The sequence below is a fragment of the Phasianus colchicus genome, chromosome 1 (assembly GCF_987193195.1).
Source record: "Phasianus colchicus chromosome 1, bPhaCol1.hap1.1, whole genome shotgun sequence".
Classification (NCBI taxonomy): Eukaryota; Metazoa; Chordata; class Aves; order Galliformes; family Phasianidae; genus Phasianus; species Phasianus colchicus.
In genome coordinates, this window is record NC_143436.1 from 53,667,481 (window position 1) to 53,684,288 (window position 16,808).

Below are 16,808 nucleotides of genomic sequence, written 5' to 3' on the forward strand. Positions count from 1 at the left end.
TAATTACCATTCTATGATTCTATGAAAATCCAAGCAGCTGAGGAAGAAGAGAAAGGATGAAACAGAAGCTGGGGGCTGTAATAAGGCCTCTGCAAAAAAGCAAAATGGAAAATAAAGTATCGAGAAAGACAAAGGACTGCCTGCAGCAGGTCCCCAAGCATTTGTGTCTATATATGTGATGAGCCAGAAATGCTGTGGGTGTGAGATAAATCTTCTTGGAGGCAGGACCAACCCTTCAGTGCTGGGTGCAGAGAAAATCTTTCACCAGTAACGGTTCATTGTGGAGATCCTCAGTTGGTCTGCTGTAGTTTTCTATTCTCAGGATGGTCCTCCCCTTCTGGTTTCACAGCAGTGGGATTCTGCTCCAGACTGCCCATATGACTAGTGATCTCACAAAGCTCTGAGAGCCCCAACCCACTGACCAGAGATGTGATATGAGGGGAGCCTCATGATGGGGTTCTTCCTTCAGCTGTCCAATAATGCAGGGGCAAGTCCTTCCAATAACCTCTCTACAGCTGCCATGGCTCCTCCACACTGTTCTTTATAAGAATCCTACAGCCACAGAGGTGTCTCAGTGGCTTTTACTAATCGATGCTTCTTATCAAACAGACTGCTCTGATCCTGCCTTTCCCAGGGCCCACCACTTTTCCTAGCCAAATTTATTGCCAACTTCCTCTTGCCTCATTGCAGCCAAGCAGATTGTCCCAAAACATCTTTGTTTCTCTCCACTGTTTTCCCTGCCTCTTAGAGATAATAACATGGTTTATCTAGTAGTGACTACATCAAAAATCTTGCTGTGATTGCTATGTATGGGTACTAGGCCAAATGCAGCTCTGGCAAACTTCTATTGAAATTAATGCGGGTGTGCTAAGAGTACATTTGTAACATTTCCTTCATAACTCTGCCAGCAGCCATTGTATGATAAGCTTTGGTACATAGAAAGTGAAACAAAAGGGTATCAGGAAATAACAAAATACTTTATTCGTCTAGGGAACAGGTTATTTTGGGGAATGCAAAGAGCTATGTACTTCCAAAAATCTTACTTCAGTGCATATCCAGAGCAACCTGCTAGTTTTGTTCTTTGATGAAACCTTGTTCCATCACTCTTTACTGAGGTCCTTTATTAATTCCATTGGGCAATTTTGTTTTTTATTAACTCCATCTCTGTCATAAATAGAGAAAATGTCCATTAATAAAGCTACTTGTACTAGTCTCATAGCTCTTTCATAGCTCATTTTCATTTATAGCTCTTATCATGCTTGGATAAAGAGTCGGTGCAATACATAAGAGAGAAGCTAAGGTGAAAAGAGACATTCCATTTTCAGAGACTACCCCCAACTTCTTGCTTCTCTTGGATAATGTGTTGACAGCTGCAACCAAGCACTTAGGGTTTGGTAATAGATCCTGAAATGCCTTATTTCTAAAGTTGAGGATTTCCTATTCCTTTGAAAAACCTACTGAGTCTCTGGGCAAGCACTGTGTCACAGATTCTCACTTTATTGATCATCTTGTTTAGGCTCTGAGAAGTAATTTTAACTGCAAAGTGCTTGAAGGTTGTAAAACTGTTCGGGATCTGTAGTGTTCTGAGGCCATGGGATGAGTGATTACCAGTCTGTGAGTGAAGTTAGGCTCATCCTGGTTCGAGTTCTGGGGTACTGGTTTCCTTGCTTTTGAAATGTGCCTCAAGAGAATCAGCCCTTAAAGTTGTTTCCATAACGGGAACAAGCTTATATCTTCCTTACTTAAAAAACAATTGATGTCTAGCATCCCTCATGGACATGGGGCTCACGCTTGCCTGTGCCTTATTGCTTGGGCAGTCAACCAGCTGACTCACACTGGTGGGATGAGGTGGAATCAATGTCTCTAAAAGTCCAGGAGGGACATATTAACCCTATTTGGGTGGTGGTGATCTTGCTTTAGCAGAAGTTTTGAAGGAGCCCCCAGTGTTGTGAGAAGTTACGAGGCTCTGGGCAAGAACTGGTTTGGTATTTGGAGAGATGAGCATGTAGCTACTGAGGGGTTTTGATCTAAAGAAAGTTTCCAGGGAAACTGCCTTGGTGAGAGAGAGTTCCCCTTAGAGATGAGAGAGCTGAAGCAAACATGGATATGCTTCTGAGTGGTAAGAAAGACTGAAAATACTGTAATACTGAAAGTACATCTATACCTATACCACATGACTATAACAAATGCTATTTGTAGGCTGTTAGCAAAAAGCTTCTGATGGTAGCTTATTATTCTTCTCCTGAGCATCAAAAATATCAAAAATATCCTTATATTCACTATGGGACAGGGATCTGTTTGTATGATCACAGAATAATGTAAGTTCATTAAGTTCACAGCATGCTTTATCTCCCAATAACTTCTCTGAGTGCATATGACCAAAGACAAACTGCTTGTTTGTTTAAGCTCTCAGGTAGGTCTGCTTCTTAATTTGTATCAGTGTCTGCTTTCTTGGCTTTTCTGAATAAGGATGGGAAGCAGAAACCAAACATCTGTGAAAGGAGAAAACATGGGGAAGCATGAGCTTCAAAAAAATTCCTGGAGTCTTACTGACTTCATATTGCATTTTGCATTAGAAAGCAACAGTGTTGAAGTGGAGTTTTTCCATTTGACAAAGTTATCTGGCTTTTTGGTATAAGAATCCTGAGAATAGAAAACTACAGCAGACCAACTGGGGATCTCTTGTTTTGGAAGCTCCCTGTTGACCAGGAGAGCTCAGGTGTGGGAACACCACTCATGGCTCTGGCCATCTCCAAGGTAAAACCCAAGTGCTGTGCTCCCTTCTTAGGTATTGCGCCTAACACCCAGTGCAGCTCTTCTGTGCAGCTGAATTAAATTCAGAGCCTGTTCAACACTCTCGTGATTAATAATATGTAGAATTATATGTAGATACAGTACAAAGTGCTTCTGTAAATCTTGGGAACAGTAGCTAAATGAGTGAATTTGTTTGGTACCGCTAGGTGGTGCCTCCTGATCACTGTTAATGAGGAAAATAACCACCGGGAAAACAACTGGCAGGAAAGGCGAGGGGAGATGAGGAATGGAAAGGCTCAGCGATCCGCTTGGGGAAAATGCGGGTAGGTAATACAGCTGTGTCCATTGCAGGCAGAGCTGACTTTCCAAAATCCTTGACAGAAAGCCTCTTCAAAAGCACCAGTTCTGCAAATGAAAGCTCGTATGTTTCTTTCTAATGCTTTGGAAGCATTAACCTCTGTTACGTGAGCTCCCCCCGATAAGGAAAGATGCTTAGAGAAAAGGGAATAACTTATGATCTTGCATAAACTGATACTTTTTTCATCATAAAAAGAAATTAAATAGCTTACTTTTGCAGTAAATGCATGCAATTAGATAAAGCACAGGCAGAGAAGTGATCCTGTTAGTGATCTGAAAGGTTTAAGTTATCCTATTAGTAAGCCAAGTGTGGAGTAAAAATGCAGTATGTCTGGGGTTCAAATACACTTGATGTAGCTTCATTAGCTACTTTATTAACAAACAAACAAAAATAGGAGTAACCCCTCTCATAAGAAAGAACAGTATTTTTGGATCAATATTTAACTTCGTTCTCACTGTAATAGATTTCAGCTAAGTTCTTGATCTTGCCTTATTGCTTTCTATTCTCTTTTTCCTTTTAATCCAGTGTGCACTCTTCTGTTAATGTAATCACACTGCTAAGATGTGTGCTTGCTGCTGGGGAATAAAGGCCTTGGTTCCCAGGCTTGTTATTCTCTGCCACTGTGTTTCAGTGCTGCCGTTTATGCCAAGGCTGGTAGGGAGGAGAAACCAGGTCTAGAAACAGGACCTCAAGGGAAGGGTGTGTGCTTTCCTGTGGTACAAATGCAAAGACAGGAACTTGCTATGTTTAGCTTGGGCTCTTCTTGGGAATAAAACAATTTCCATAAACTCCAGGTGGATTTTTTAAAGCCTTTCCAGAATGCTCCGATTCCAATAAAAAGAATGAAAAATTAAGACACTCTGTAGCATGCTGGGAACATATAATATAAGATTAAAAAAATAAATAAATCTCGCCTCTGGTAGTTAACCCTACAATTGACAAGTCCATAAGGCAGTAACTTGTAACAGAACAGTACTGTCGACAGTTATTAAGATCCTGAACACTATCCTTTCAATCTGTGCCTGCACATCAAAAAGGATATTAGTGACAGAAGTCTCAACATATTTAGAAAACGTTATGAGGTTAACTTAGGAAAATGTACATAGCAAAAATCATAAACTTTGTTTATGTGAAAGATGATTATGACCTGTGTCCTGTAGGAATCTGAAAAGTGCTGAATGTTCTGCTAGGTGGCTCTCTAACATAAGAGAAAATTGATGCACAGTGGTTGGCAGCTGAAGTGAGACAAAGTCTGAGTAAAAATTGAACTAGTTAGTTAGTTAATGAAATGACTAATTGCAGGAAGGACACAAGGATATTGTGACTTAAATCTTGATTAAAAACCTGCATCTCCTTAGGATGATGTTTTACGTCTCAGATGGGTTATGTACTTAAAGAAATTTCTAGGTCTTCTCTGTGTTGAATGGACTTCAATCTGTACAATAAAATGACAGATGAATGATAAGATGAACCAAAAGGAAACCGTATCAGCTTATGCTGCTCTGAGAGACACCTTCCTGGTTTTGAAGGTTCCTAAATAACTTCTCAGCTGTGCTGATAGTGCTTCACAACAGGTCTCTTGCTAAAAAGACTTGCTGTGTCTCTCCAAACCATGCTCTATTACTCTCAGTAGTTGAAACTGACAACTTTTGCAGGAAAACCTGGGGCCTCTGAATATATTGGCTTGGGTTGCTACTCTGAAGAAGACCAGGTTCTGAGAAGAATGGAAGGGGTGACTGTAAAATATGCAGTAAGTTTCATTTAACTTGGCTGTGTGATGCTTCCGCTGGACAGGGCCCTGTAATTCTTGCAGATGAGCTCTAGGGTCATAAAGAAGAGATGTAATGCCCCGTGTTCCCTAGAAGTCATACTCACAAAATGGCATCTGTTGAGATTTCATGATCATGTGTAATACCTTGATTACTCTCTGTGATTTTTCAGACAGCAGTCTGATGGCCACAGGAACACAGCTGTTAGTAGGGATGCAGTTGTTGGCTAAGTTGGTCTGAAAACTGCCTGGAGTCTTTGGAGGAGCTGAATTTCCTGGCCCTCCAGCTAAGTAGAAGCAAGTACAAAAGGCCTATTGTGATACAGTAACCATTAGGTTAAATGGATTTTATTAATATTTTTATCTCCTGGAGGAGAATGTCAACACTGACCGTGCAACTGAGATAAAAATATCACTACTTCCTCTAGTACCTCAACAAGGCTTCTAAGACTCAGTATCTCCCAGATAAAGTAGGCCTTATCAGCACGTTCCAAGGAACATTCGGTAGGTTTTCATATTTAAGTCTCCTCCCAAGACATATTTTCCTCATTTCGTGTGAACAAGCTCATCTTCCGAACCATTTGTAGCTCCATCCATCTGCAACAACATATCTTTGCAAAGACTCTGCTAGCTCCATGATATGAATAATGCAGAGGAATAGCTGTGTTGAAGCTGGCTTCATTGTCAGTTTAAGCTTAGCATGAATAATTGAACACATTTTCTTTTCAGGGACAAGAACAGCTGCTATATGAGCTGTTTAACCCCTTTTGCCCTCTCAAATTTCGCCTAATACTTGCTAAACCCCCTGTGCCATGCCATGTAGGAATGCATCAAACACATTTGGGGTAGTGTCACAAATGATGTGCTATGCTTATAATCCAGACCTAAATGAAGGCTGGTTACAGTGTACACAGCACTTATCTCCAGCCTTAACTCTTTTGTTGCCAGCTTGCTACTGGACTCTACTGGGACATCAATATTAGGATGCTGGACAACCAGTAAATGCCTTCACAAAGGTAAACCTTCAGTAGGGAAGAATATAGCTAAGAGGTGTCAAGAGTTTAAATATCGAAGCAGTTGGCATAAAAACAATGGAATTAATGGTCTGCCAGTTCAGCCTTCAAAGCTATGAATGGCTCCCCCATGAAACTCATGCATTTCTAGTCCCATTAGATGGGGAAGGAAGCCTATGGCCTTTATTTCCTGTATATCTTTTGAAAATGGAAAGTGTCACTTTGAAATTACAGGAGCTGGCTTGCAAAACTGAACTTGCTGTTAATTAAGGAATGTGGTGTTTATAACTATTCTTGCTCTTTTTTTAAATTTTATTTTATTTTATTTTCAGGAAAGTGTGTGTAGTTGATATTCCAATTAGATGAGGGTTCAGTGATGGGGGAAAGTTGAGAGGAGGATTTTTATTTTTTTCCTGAAGTCTGCTATGGGAATATTTTGAAATCATGAAAAGAACTTGTGAAATCTTCATTCTGAAGAGAGAATAAATTTATCATAGAATCCTAGCTACACGTCACTCCTTCAAAATTCTTTCACTCATAATACTCCAGTTATATTCATTTTTATAAGGTTGTCACAGATGAATGCTTTCAAATGCCTTGTATTATAAGTCTCCATACTCTTGGGAGCATACTACACATAATAATGAGCATATTTTATAATGAGATGTGTTTGTATTCCCTAGCTTTCTTGCTGGAAATCTTGTTTCTTCTGTGTTAGTAAGTCCCTCTCTTTATGCTGTCTCTGAATCATGCAAGCACAACTTTCCTTTTGTTTTAAAAGCCAGCAACAATGTGTTGTACCTCCAAGCCTAAAGGCTTTGTCCAGCAAGACATGCATTACATTATTAGTAAGTGGGTAAGTAAATTCATAAAACAAATGCATTAAAAAAATGTGAATACGGGAAGTCATACCTAGTGTTAGTAAGTTCTGCATGCCATATGTGCTAACTGAATTATATATATGAAAAGTATGTTTTCACAATCTTAGGGTAATGGAGTTGCATAAGAAACTAGCTACTGCAGATCCTTAAGCTGTCTCTGAGAAACATTTTCTTGAAGGGATCAAAGGAAGCTGGATATGGTGGTCTTCATCCTTCCAATACTTCTGAGAATACATTTCTTATTTTATATCCCATGATGAAATTATGTGGAACTACTGTTACTGTAGTAAAATATCTTTGAACTTTCCGTATTTGATGACCTCTGTCTTGGTCTTTACTGAGTCTGGGTGCCAACAGGGCTCTGGTGGGAAGTGCCAGTCTTAAAACCTCCTTCCTAGCAGAGAAGGAAGCTCCTATGGCTCCTGATTTCAGAGGAATTTGGAAAAACATTGCAAAACATTGCTTTCCCAGCCCTGTTGCAACAGAAAGCTTTTTTTTTTTTTTTTTTTTTTTTTCCCAATAAGGAAGCATCAAAAATCTCTCAAAATCTGATTGAATCAATAGTTAAACATAGTGGTATAAAACTTTCAGTTAAAAAAACAACTGCCTAAATCCTTTTGTGTCCAGACAGCCCTATCCTGATTTCTGAAAATGGGAAACTAGCAGAACAAAAAGCATGTTGGAAGGTTGTGATATTGGCCTGCTCTTCTCCAGACTGGACAGGCCAGTCTTCTTCAATGTCTTTCATAAGACATGCCTTCCAGCCTTTCTACCAGCTTTGTTGCCCTCCTCTGTACATTCTCAAGAACCTTAGCACCCTTTCTATGCTGTGTAGTCCAGAACTGCACACAATATTCTAGGTGAGGCTGCACCAACACTAAATACAGTGGTAGAATGGCTTCTTTTGATTGTCTTGTTATGCTGTATTTAATGCACCCCAAAATGCTGTTTGACCTCTTGGCTGACAGGGCAAACTACTGGCACACATTATAAATATAAATAGAGCACAAGGTATACTAATTGCTATGAGGAAAGTTGTTCTCATGGTTGCTTCTTTGTTTTCTTTTAATTTGAGGTTATGCTTTTTTGACATGTCATTTCCACCCCCCCTTTTCAGTTTTCAGCTCTAATTTCTATTTCACAGATTAAATCTTGCTCAGCTCAGGGGAAGCCATCTGAAAGGTGCTGCTGCTGCCACAGGTTGTCTGACAATTAATACTCTTCACAGTTCAGTACTCTCTTTCAGTAACTGGTAAAATCCCAGTAGGTCTGATCTAATAAGAAGGATCAGAGGTAATGGTTGGTCTGTCACATTCTTCAGCAAGAGAAATTATTGATCTTTGAACATCGTCTTTCAGACAAAATAATATTAAAAATGGCAAGTTCATTTTGAGCAACCGGAATGTGGCTTGTGCCTGACCTTGGTCATACAGCATAAATGAAAGTGTGATCAGAGGTGATGTGGAGCAGCTAGAGTTGCCAGAAGGAGTTGTCACAATTTGGAGGGATATATCTTCAGTGGTATTTTAAAAGTGTTCATGATCTCTATGTTTCCCAGCATAAAAACTTCAGTTTTCTTTGGAGTAAGTCTGTTCTTTTTCTTTTCATTGTTCTGCCCTGAGCTACCCACTAGTAAGGAGGTGTACAATGAAATATGTTATGCAATGCTTGTTAGCCAAGTAAAACAATCTGCTTACAGCTGAGTTTATTCCCAGGGGAAAAAAAAAAAAAAAAAAAAAGAAAAAGAAAACGGAAAAAAAACCAACTATCAAGACTTCTGAATGTGATAACTACGAAAGAATACATTCTTTGTTCTCTCAAATGTATGGGGGTGAACTGTGAGGTAGAGTGGAAAGCAAACTGTGCACTAACGTGGGATATGTCACGAATAGGATTTCTGTCTCCAGAGCTGCCTTTTAAAGCTCTCGCAAGTACACTTGGATGGGGACATGAAGTGAATAGCTGTGGCTCCAGACCTGCTGCTCTGAGAGCAGCAATGAACTGTTTGGTATGAGATACGGGGCTCCCACCTGCTGATCCAACACCTCTACCCCCTGGAATGCTCAGTTTCAAGAGTGGATAATAATGTGAGTCCAACCCCTCCATCCTGGTGCTGCATGGACAGACTTAAATATGGACTGTTGCTTAGGAAAGGCTAGATGAGACCTCAGATTCTTAAACCCCTAAGGCTAGGCAAAATACTTGTGTCACTTAGTTGGAAATCTTGTTTCTGAAAGGGATCCACTGCTCTAAGCCCCGACTTGCCATTGAGTGAATGTGGTAGCTACTCAATTTTTATCAGATACCAACTTTATCAGATACTTCAAGGAAAGTAAGTTCTATCTATCCAAAAACCAGCTATATATTCCACAGCTGTACTGTGTAGCCAGGCTTCAGGAAGCTGGAGGATGTGTACACATGCTGGGGAAACAGGCTGACTGTGTAGGTGATCTTGTTGCCACTCTCTTCATCCTCACCCCCTTCTTTATTTGAGGCAGAATTACAATAGTTTTCACCAAATCTTGAGTTCCCGACATCCCCCTGAGTGTGGTTGTTTCCATATCTCTTGAATTTTCTCCTCTATTGGAGGAAAATAAAAACAAATGATTGCATATTTCCCTTAATGATAGGCTTCAAACTTCCAAATGAAAAATTAGTTATTAAGGTGACAGCAAGATTTATTTTTTTTTTAATAAGCTAGTGAAAAGCTATTTTGGGCTAGTACTTTGCATTGTCTAGAGTTGTAAATACACTGAAGAAGTTCCACTTTTAAAGGGAACTTCTTAATCTCTTACTTCTAGAACCTCCTATATCAAACTTATATTTATCTGTTATTCCAGTATTTTAGAAAGCAATAGGAAGAGTAAGGAAATAAGAACAGAGCCAGGCCTCTGGCCCCCTAAATCTTTGATGGTTTATTCTTGTAGAGCCTTAGCAGTGATTCGTGCCTGTATGAACAACATCACCCTCTAACAAGTATATTACAAGTAATTAGTAAATGATGAGTTGCCAGTTATTTAAGAAGAGATGTGGCTTTGAGGCTTCAACCTGTTTTCTGGAGGGTAAAGTCAGAGGAGGGTGAAGATGGAAAGCAGACATTTGATAAGCCATAAGGATGCATAAGTTTCTGTTGTTCTGTGAGAACAGACATAGCTATCTCAGCTTCACAAATAATATTTTATACTTGGACCTGTGTACAGGATAACCAGGGAACTGCTCTCAGTACATGCGCCATGAGACTTTTTTCCTTTCATCTGTAAGTGTTGACCTGCAAACACAAGCATCTTTCTCATGGTCATGTTCCAGATTTGGTCTTCTTTCCATCCCATCTTCATCTGTAAATTGATAAGGTAGATAAGGTCTTCAGATGTATTTAGATACTTGCCTTAATGCAAAGGGCATGAGTAGCCTTTGCTAAGACAGAGGCTCTGTTGATGAAGATTTCCATGATGACTGGAGCTTGAGATAATTTACTATGTGCCCAATTTTTCTTGAAATCATGTGGAAAAAGAAAAAAAGCATACTAGGCTGAAGAAAAAAAAAAAAAAAACAGTAGCATGTTATTGGTTTCCTATTATTAAGGGATAGAGGGGAATAGTGACTAAGTAGTGGGAGATAGTATAGAAAGTTGGTACTTAAATGCTTATTTACTTGCCTGCATGGCTCCTAATGAGAGCTACTTCTAGCTGCAGAGATGTCTGATTTTGACATGCAGTAGCCCTTTCTTCATGGTAACGCCAAGCTCTGACTGTCACAGTGTCACTAGGAAGGAAGCTGCTCTGAAGTCTTTCAGCACCAATTTAATGAGGTGCAGATCTGCAGTGATGTACAGGCCTTCAATCATACTGAAAGGCAATGAATTCCCTGCAGGCAAGTTGGAAGACTTAGCTCTGAAAAAACCTTATTGCCAGTCAGGACATTTATTTTTTCTGATGGGTTCTGTGGAGACAAATGAACCCAAATGAGCAAACATTACACTGGCAGTTTGACAACACATTTATCAATAATTGTGATCTCCATTGCAAACTCAATGAGAGAGGCTGGAATCTGTCTTTCACCCTTCTTCCTAACACTACTTAGTGGTGCCAAAGTATCTTGTCCAGGATGGAGGAAAAAAGTCAACAATTTCCTTCTTGTCATTCTTCTGAACAGTCAGGTAAGAAAGATGAGAATTCCTTGTTATGGAGATGCTTAAATGGTTTCCTTGGTTAATGCAGATTGTCCATTTGTTGCTGCTTTTTCTGAGTGCCTCTGTAGAACACTAATCTCTTCCAATTCCACTGGTCTTGTAGCGTCCCTGGATGTAGACATACTCTTTTGTTCTCCCTCCCAATGCTCTGCATAACTAATTTCTCCCTGGCTAGCATGGCTCTAGCATATGAGAAGGAGGAATCATTTGGTGCCCTGTCCCACAAGCAGTAAGCAAAACACATTAATCTTGCAAGTAGTGTCTGTAAGCATGGTATTGAATGACATGCAGTGTTTATTCCCTTGAATTGTTAAGATTTGTACTACTGTCGTGCTAAAATACCACTCAGAATTTTAAATGTGCAATCGATGTGTAAGAGAAGTGTAAGGTAAGGAGAGGAGTTGATGCTTATCTGGCATTCAAGAGTGAAGCTTAGATGGCTTCATAAGCCAACTTCTCAAAACCAAAGTTGCATACTAGAGTTTTTGCTCTGTCATGTGCTATGGCAAACCAAAAGTCCTCCTCAGGCAGGCTTGTTGTGCTGTGAGTGAGGGCTCTCTCATTGCTTGAAGATGATGTATTTCAGTTGAGTGTGTTTGATTTCTACTGCAAGAACTAAATGTCAGAACTGAGGCAGGGAGCAAAGGGAGAACACTGAACATTACTCTTCATTTGTAAGCCACAGAAGCATATAGTGACTTAGGAGAATTAGTAGACAATGATTCTAAAATCAAACTGCAGTTTGAGATCCATGGAAATGTAACTTAATGCCTGGAACTTTGAGAATGATAAAGTCTAGTCAATAATTTTTGAAACTTTGGATGTGAAATACATTCTTTTTTGCCTCTTGGTCTGCTGTTCATAGCTGTCTTTCACGAAACTTGATTAGTAGTTTTATAATAAGTAAGTAAAGCTCAAAGCAGAGGCGGTTCTTGGCGTCGACAAGGTCTGTGCTGTCTCTGATAAGGGAGTTACCAAACAACATCTTCTGGAAAAGCTTCAGTTTCAGAAAGATGTGTAGGATGTCATTCTGAGTTATAAAAATAGCAGTAAGGAAAAATTAACCATGGTCTCAAGATTCACTGCATTCAAGCTTTTTCCTGATTGTTTCATTATGGAAAATGTTGCACTCCTGTTAAATATCTTGGTTAGAGTTTGCATCCAACTGTTGAGTCTTAAACCAAGTTAAGCTGACCTGAATGATCTAGATGATCTGACTGATCCAGATCTCCAGGCACTCATTAGACAATCCGTTTGTTACAGTATCTATTAGTCCTTGCTTTCTAACGTTTCAATCAGAATAACATTTCAGAGGGAGTGCATTTCTAGTGTCAGTTCCTTATCTATGGGAGCTCAGTATGTAGATCTCTGTCTGCTGGACAATTTTGCACAACTTACGCTAATAATAGAAGTAAACTAGAATTCTTTAATTGAATCAGGCCATGACTAAGTCTTTCAGCTACACTAGGTGACCTCTCCATGTCCATAGGGTCGCTCAGAAAGCACTAACATGCTATTTTCTCCTGTCTCTTCCTCAATAACAGTATCAAATATAAGCTGAAGTATTTCTACCTTGTATAATCTTTCAGAATAATAACAGAAATTTAAAGTCAGCCTTTATGCTGCGGGGAATATTGTCTAGTCTATGGAATTGATTCTTCTACTTAAAACTGAAACAGCCAACTCCCTTTAGGCTCTTTGCAATTTAAATTTTAAAGTATATACATATACACATGCACATATGTGGGCACTTGCATTATCTCTATTTTTCTTTCTTCTGGGCAGCTTACCATTGAAGTTTCTGGAATGATAATATCATCTCTTCATATTAAATGAACACTAATATTCTACTGTGATAGCAATTTTATTTCTTATGGAAGGTAAAAAATACTTGCCTAAATGCAAAATGCAGCATGTATTTTATTGCATCTTCAAACATAAATTTACTCAAGTGTTTTTGTCTGCAATTCCTGCTAATCTTCTGTAAAAGTCTTAAAAATAACATATGGAAACTTTTTTCATTCTCCACGTGACTGTTGTGCATCATACTGATAGTAAGTGGTGCTCTAATACTTTTTCTTTTTTCTTTTTTTTTAAGATACTATCTGAGCCCTCTTAAAGTCATCAGTGTTTTCAGTATTACCTGTTATTTTCATTGTGATTTCCTGAACAATGTTAATGTCTTCACTGTTGTTATTCTATGCAGTAGATATAGCTCTTCTGCTAGGTATAGCTCTTCTCCCAAGTGTGATGAAATCCTTTTCGATAATGCCTGGACTAGTTGTGCTGATAAAACATACGCCTGTTAGTAATGCAGGTAGTTTGGAGCCTATATTCATCTCATTCACCTTTTTATCTCCTCTCTGTATTTATGCCACAATGTTGTCATTGCTAGTGGCAAACATCCATGACTTTTGAATTCTTCCTGACCAAGAAAGTATCATGGGTTGCTCTCACCTGGAAAGAAGCACCACTTGTTCATTTGCGTGCCCGTACTTAGAAAGGTGACCACTTTCCAAGAACAGTGCAAGGCATATCCATTTATTTTTATTACCCTGTCCAAGGTGCTAAGGCAGAAGCTGCTTTATGGGTTGTTACATGAAGGCAAATCCTGGTTCTAGCTTTTACGGTTTGAGTACTTTCCTGTCCTACCCTGCCTTAACATGATGTATGGACATTTAACGCATTGGGAAAATTATATCAGAAGCCTTGAAAACCTGCAGTGTCTATCTTGTATACAGCAAGTATTGCCCAAAGCAGCAGCACAAAGAATATTGCTTGGTAAGCTTTAATACTTAGTCTAGTTGGTTAAAAGCATTCAGAACTACAGTTAATACCATTAAATTCTAATGCTTTACTTAAATGTTTTGTTCACAAGGCAAAACAGTTTGGTGTTTTGGTTTGTTATTTCAATAGCTGATGTCAATGGAGGAAGTAAAAGAGAAGTACTGTGCTTACTAATTATTAAAAGAAAAAAAAAAATCATCTGCATTCAACAGAAAACACGAAGTCTGATGTCCTATTTCCATCCTGTTACCATCACAGCAGTGATCCTTGATTTTTAAATGTGGCTTCGAGTATACTTGATAACTTCTCTTAAAGTTGCATTACTTAATAAAAAGAAAATCTTCTTTTCTAAAATGTCTCTCTACCATTTCTGTAGCACAAGCTTCTCTCAGGGCTAAAACAGCTGAATTTGAGGTTCAGTTTTGCTATCTGCAGGTAACTTCAGCTGATGAGTTTCTAAATCTATCCATGTGAAGTTTGAACAAGATAAAGTTGAGAGTCTGTTTAAGACAACTACATATTTTTTTTTATTATTCCTCAGCATGGACAAAGCCCTTCCCTGTGAAATAACTGCTGTGCAAGTTTTTAAGCTAGCTTTGGAAAATGGGGCAGAGGATTTCACAGGACTTCAAGAAAATGATTAGCTTCTTTAATATTTGTGTGTGTTTGTGTTGGCACTGCATCATACCCAGAAACTTTGAACACTGGAAGCTTTAACAAGAAAAACAGTTAATCAGTACCAAATTGATCCAAAATAAATTTTTCGTTATATTACTGAAAATGTTTTGTTTTGTGGAACCTGGTTTTACCTGAACTCCAGGGATGCTTTCTGGGAGTGACAAAAGAATGTTTTCATGATGTTTATTTCCTCAATGGACTGTCTTAGCCAACTTATCCCATAAAGCATGCTAAGAGATCCTACTTTAAGGAATAATTGAGATTGTGAACCATTTATCTTAATTATTATTATTATTTTTTTTTATTGGCCATACAACATTCACAGTTGGCCAGGACTTTTTACAGAGGCTAAGCAAAACTCTTTGAAGTAACATATCTGGATTGATTCTGGTCAAAGAGAAGAAAGTGTGACATATGTCCTATTAAAACTGACATGACAAATTTAGAAAATGTGCATATTTCATCATCTCTTAGACTACATAATTAGTCAGGCATTTAGTGTCAATCAAAAGTATGATGCTGTAAAATTTATCTACAGGTTTTTAATGTAAAAATAGGGAATGCAGATAAACTGTGGTTTTCCAGTTCCTGAAATTTCATGGATAGGGGGGTTGATATCATTTATTCTTCCAAACAAACAGTTTTGATTTTACAGGTGAGGCTTCATCATGCATCTTTTGCCAACTTCATGCTGTGCTAATATAATTTACCAAGCATGCAATGATAAGAAAAAACATCATGATCCAGAAGAAAGACAGCTCCATTTTATTTCTGCAGAAGGAGTTACAAAGCACTGTTTATTTCAAAATGAAAATAAGAAATTTAGTTGTGTTCCTTCAAGCAACAAATTAATTACCAGAACTGGGAGGTAGTTTCACAACAGGATTACCCTTTGCTTCTGTAGGCAAAAGAGCAACAAACCAGGGTGACAGAAATGCTGTGAGGAAAATGGTAGGAAAGGAAGCGGATGATGCTTTTTCCTCCTGATGCATTTGCATGAGAATAATCTCATAATTATCCATTTTTGGCTGGAATTACATTCCACAGAATTTTAGCCTGGAGTATGTTCATTGTTTACTTCTAAAAGAGAGAGTGAATTGCATCAGGCACCTGATAGTGTAAAAGCTACCTTACTGTGATAACTGCATGGCCTTGGTTACAAGAGCTGAATACTTCGTAGAAGGGCTTGTGATCACCATATACTGTACTTCAAAAGAAGATGTTTTAGCCTACTTCTAGATGTGGGTAATGCTCTTAAGAATAAAAAAAAAAAGATTGCTGCTTTCTGGTATTAGAAACTGTTGAGGCTTGATCCACCACCACTGGAACCCTGCAGAATGTAGATTTGTCACTAGAGGACTTTTAGAATGTAGGAAGTGACCTATTCACCTTAATATATTTTATCACAGTAGTAAGTTCCATAGGTTAGTTAAGCAAAATTTATATAAATTTGATGAAACTTAACGGTAAAAGAACTGGGACCATCTGGTCAACGAGGTCTTGTTTCACATGAGTGCAGTATTTGTTACATACCCACACATCCTACATGCACAGTACAAACGTTACACGGCAAGTACTGAGAATACTTAGTCTACTCCATATCTGGTGCACAGATAACACTGCATATTTTCTTCTAGTACATTATGGACTCATGTGACTGCTTTTCTATTACAGTACTTTAGAATTAATGCATCCAGATGGTCCAGAACAGTAGGAGTCAGCCTTATGGAGATTTTCTCAGGCTAAGATGAGGAAAGTTGTCTGTACACATGCCTGAACAACCAGCAGCCAAGACACTGTTTCCTGAGGGATGTTTTCTCTCTACGGGAAACTAGATTCAGTGACCTACTAAGGGCAATGCTACTTCCACCAGAGAGAACAAGATGCTCAGGGAAGGGGTGGTTACTTTTCAGGCCAGTTGTGTTCCCTCCCAGTTATGTCTCGCTAACCAAAGTACACTGTTGGTAGTCTACCAGAAAATTTTGCTGACAAGTCTGAAATATGCCTTTACTTCATATACAGCGCCATGGCTTTGATTTATCATTCAGCAGTGCACTGCCAACCCTATGGACTTCTGTAAGTCTCATGCCCAGGGCTGCCCTGTAATAAGAAGCATTCTTTGAGGTTTCCTTATCTTTGAAGAGGAAAAAGGCCTCCTGTTTCCCATTCTTATAATATTGTCTATATCTATTTCTAGCTCTATCCTAAACACACTAAAATTTTTAGTTTAACTGAAGTGTGTGTATAATTTGCTATTCAGCTTTTGTACCTGAATGGTTACCTCCTATCACAGTGTGTACATGCAAATAACCAGCTAAATCTCAGCCTTTTCAGTGAACAAACCATTAGGCTTATTATTGTCAGAAAAATAAACACGGTG

The 16,808-nt window shown here is 38.8% G+C and overlaps 1 protein-coding gene across 1 annotated transcript in view; it reads left to right on the plus strand.

The window, feature by feature from the left end:
- Positions 1 to 3,012: 3,012 nt before the first annotated feature.
- The window catches only part of SYN3 (synapsin III), a 235,705-nt gene continuing 221,909 nt past the window's right edge, over positions 3,013 to 16,808 (plus strand). Inside the window, exon 1 of the mRNA XM_090143143.1 lies at positions 3,013 to 3,077. The gene's annotated coding sequence lies outside the window, so the exon portion shown is untranslated. The remainder of the gene's footprint in view (positions 3,078 to 16,808) is intronic.